The following is a 4,419-nucleotide window of genomic DNA, read 5'->3' as shown; positions in this document are numbered from 1 at the left end:
CATATAGCATACATGAATCACCTCATAGCAGATCTATACAGGTGAAGCTGGGGAAGGTGGAGGGTGTCTGAAGCCCACTGCTACGGCAAGCTCTAGTCATATATTTAAATGTTGAGCAGCGAGCTCATTGGCTACCGATACAGGAGTGAATCAGATGTGCCATGTGATGATGATGTCATTACGTCAGATTGAGTTAGACCTATCAGACTGCGCCATCAGAGTTTCATGCCAGAACTCTGTATTTCCTGAGCAGAGTTGTATTTGATCTCTTTAGATTCTGCTTCTCTTTGCTGTTAATAATGTTCCTCTATCAACAATGAACCCTATTGCAGACGCAGTGGAAGCACTACAGGCTGGACAAAAAGAGATCTGTTTAGACAGGTAGATTTTATTTAATCTAAAGACATACCTTATTTTGTGTTGGATACACATGCGCTGTTTTTACAGAGTGCATTATTTTTAGCAAATGGGACTGTGGTTTATTTTGACCTCTCTCTTTTCGTCTGTTTGATTTAAGTTGTAGTTAATTGAGTTTTGTTTACTCTTATTACTCCATTTAGGCTGAAAGGCTGTTCATGCACTGCTGAACACAGCAGGTGTAGAGGGTGATGGGCATGTTTCACCATCCACCAGCTCAGCCTCCTCCTTCAGCCCAAAAGAGTTTTAAGTTTTACTTTTGTACATCAGCATACTCTTCTCAATTCCCTTCCCTTCAGTCCACTTTTTAAATACTATAGTGCAGCTGATGTAGGATATTTCATTAAGTCATATCTGAAGTATAACAGGAGTTTTAATGCTTGGTGATGCTTTGTTAATGCTGCTTTGGGTGATTTATGATTGGTTGAGCCAGGCTGAACGGAGGTTGAGTAGGATCTGCACATCACTGGGGGCCAGCTTATAGACTCCCAGCTCATTGAGCGCTGAATCTGGACTGGGCTGCTGATGAGGATTCAGAATGCCCTCATCTTCCTCTGACTGCTTCAGCACATCACACAACAGCAGTGCCGGGCTGACCTTAATAGTTAGGATGATGCAGGCCTCCTTCACACTGAGACGAAGAAACAGAGACATTAGAATCAGGTTTTTCTTAATATTAGCTCCGATTCAACACACTTACTGTTTGAAGAAGTTTTCAAGTCTCTTGCAGTAGTGTCCAAAAAGAGGGAAGAGATTTCTGGTCACATCGTACTGAAGCTGTGCCTCCCCGCCTTCACTGAAATGGTTATAGAAGATCAGCTGAGAGCAAAAAAACCTGACACATTACTGTATGCAGATTTTAAGTATGGTTAATCCTGACTCGATTTCTTTAACCATTCTACATTTTTACGTTGGGGGTCAGTCAGACAAAAAAATAAAAAATAAAGAAATGAATGATTTTATTCGATGAGGATGATCAAAAGGATTTTTTTTTAAATTGATACCTGTGATGACCAGCAGAAGGGTCGTAAAGATCTCTGCAAAATCTCTGTTTTGAGCTCATCCATATCAGTGATGTCTTTATACTGAGAGGCTCCCTCTGCAGACAGCATAACGTCCACTTTTTCCACAGCCACTAGAGAGCATAAACATACTAAATTTAATTTATCATAGAAACTGAAAATTTGACGTCAAAATGCATTTCTGGAACATGGTCTGCTCCAGCAGTATGTGCAAGACACCAGGGTGGGCTCGTGGGTAACTGGGTGCTGCGGAGCTCTCTTTCGAACTGCAGCACCTCGTCCACTAGGTGGCAGAAGAGAGCATCGTCGTACAGGAGCGTCATTGATGAGCTTCTCCTGCGCTAGTGTCAAGAGTCCTCTGCAAAGCTCCACCTGGAGGACAGACTGATGCCTACAGATTTGCACTTAAAAAGATTTTCTCATTCATATTGTGATGTACATGCATTATAGAAAAAAAATGGTTCTATCAATAGGTTGTTGATTGAATGGAGGCCGATCTGAAATGCAAGCTTGCAGTCAACTGTAAGAAAGGGACGGGGATTTGAGAAATCTGCCATAAGTCACCAAAGAGAAAATGGTTGATTGACTGGAAGACCAAGTTATGAAATTTGGATTAAAAAGTACAAGGTGAAAACAATAAATAAATCTATAATATGCATTTAGAAAAACCAATGCAATGTAAAACATACCCTCGCATTAACTTATGCTCCAGCATGATCCAATATAGGCTGAATCTTCTCATCCATAAAGTTGGAGTTGTTTCCCATCCAAATGAGGACTTGGGTCAAATACCACTCTGGCTGTAAAGGTGAAAAATTTAAGTTAATATCATATCATTGATGTCCATATGATAATTTATAAATAGTTTGCCTACTCGCACAAATGTGTAGTCGCTAACCTTGCTTAAGTTGTTTGTCAGGCAGTTTTCAGTGAAGAGATATCTGAACCTCTTACTGAGGAGAAGCAGCATGATCTGAATGGGCAATGAGAGTGGAGAAGTCTGGGACTGCACTGGAGGAGACTCTGATATAAGGTCATCACTTCAACACCTGTTAAAGGAAAATTACCAGTTTGCACCTTAATAAAAAAAATAAATAATAATACTGTAAATAAAATGATTAGTCTTAGCAGCATCTGGTGTAGTGTGTCTCATACTTTAAGAAAATCTTTGTATAAAATAAATGACCAGTGTTGTATCTTTAAAAAGTTATAAAATAAATAATAAATTATAAAATAAATCAATAATACTGTTAATAAAACCGAACAGCATCTCATATAGTTTGTCTAACATTAGTTCACCCAAAAATCCAGAGAGGCCATCCCGTCTATCACACCGACAGCATCCCACACACTATTGGTCATCAGATACTGCTGGATGCTGTCACTAATGCTACACAAAAGAATTGAAGTGGAACCTGTGTTAAATACCAGTATAAACCATCAGTGGCGACACACTTACCTGAGTTCCTCAATATGAGACAAACATTGAAGGTACTTCATATGCCTCTCTAGCTGTCTAGCTGACCCAAGACCTGCCCAATGCTGTCGGCCCAGACCTGTGCGCCCTGCAGATGCTGCTGCAAATTGTTGGACAAAAGTCTCTCCTTCTCCAGTAAAGACTCCAGCTTCACTTGGGACTCCTCTGCCACGGACAGGGCAGCCGACACGAGCATTGGCACTGAAAAGGGGACAGTCAGCACCTGCATGCACACACAAATAAATAAAAGTATTCCTAAAATAAATAAATACACAAAGATCATAATTTCTATGATTTTATAAATAACACCAAAATAATAATGAATAACAGAACTAGAAATTTGCAAAACAAAAATAATAAATACGGAAAAATATATAACAAATTATTTATATATGAGTCAAAGAATAAAAGGGGTTTCAGGCATCAAAACAAAGATTTAATACGCTTTTATTTTTTCTTTACCACTATCCTTCAAACTGCTAGCATTTTTAAATATAATAAAATGAAGTATGACCATTTATATATATATATATTTATGTTTTACTAAGCACAGGTCAGAATAAATATGCGTTTCATTTTTACATAAATATGTCACGCTGAATGACAATGGAACATAATTTGACCTAACGTATACTAACGTTTTATTTTCACAAAAGTTATTTAAATCATTAAAGTAGACTATTCACTTGCATTTAATATGCTTTCAGCATATGCAATATCAGTTTTGTAAATGTATTTTAATGCAGTCACAAATAATAAATAAAACGAAAATACTTAAATAAATAGACAAGCATTTGGTCTAGTTTGTCTCACATGAGACAAATAAAAATAATGTAATAAAATGGCTAAGCTTATATATTTATATATATATATACTTTACAACACTTAAATACTGTTAAGGGAGTCTCTGTGGCTTTACCTGCTCCTCCAGCTGCTTTTATTCTGATTTAAATTGCTCCAAAAGCACTGACACCTTTTTTAGCAACTTAAGATCGCCGCCTATCTCTCTCTGAACAAGTGCAACTACATCATCTGTAAAGTTTCAATCCTCTGAAGGAGATTCAGAGTTATTGTTGTCTGCACGAACTTACGTTAGATGTGAAAGAACATTTCTGCTTTGTTTGTTGTGCTCCATTCACAGGCGCTGCCACGTGCTCGACACGTCATCGGTGGATTTTGTCCGCTGCTCCCTCTAGTGTTAGAAAGTGCTCCAACGTCGTTTTTTTATTGTATTTTTAAATTATTGTTTTAAATCTTGTACTTTTGCTAAAATTATAACAAACATGTTTTTTCACACTTTTCAATGACAGAAACTAGGGCTACTAATACGCATCAATTCCATTTTAATTTTTTAATAATAATAATCAAGCAGGATAAAATAACGAATCATGTTTAAAATCGTGATTTTTGACAGAAGTTGACATTGACATATACGCCTATATTTAACATATAATATGTTATTTATTAAATTACTCATATTAATATACGTGATTACGTAATTCA

General features: G+C 37.1%; 1 pseudogene; it reads right to left on the bottom strand.

The window, feature by feature from the left end:
* Positions 1-425: 425 nt before the first annotated feature.
* On the bottom strand, positions 426-4,088 carry LOC113077874 (RAD50-interacting protein 1-like; annotated as a pseudogene).
* Positions 4,089-4,419: the final 331 nt, after the last annotated feature.

The sequence above is a fragment of the Carassius auratus genome, unplaced genomic scaffold (genome assembly GCF_003368295.1).
Source record: "Carassius auratus strain Wakin unplaced genomic scaffold, ASM336829v1 scaf_tig00023455, whole genome shotgun sequence".
In the NCBI taxonomy this organism is placed as follows: domain Eukaryota; kingdom Metazoa; phylum Chordata; class Actinopteri; order Cypriniformes; family Cyprinidae; genus Carassius; species Carassius auratus.
The sequence above is the reverse complement of the archived record's forward strand: the minus strand, read 5'-3'. Positions and strand labels throughout refer to the sequence as shown.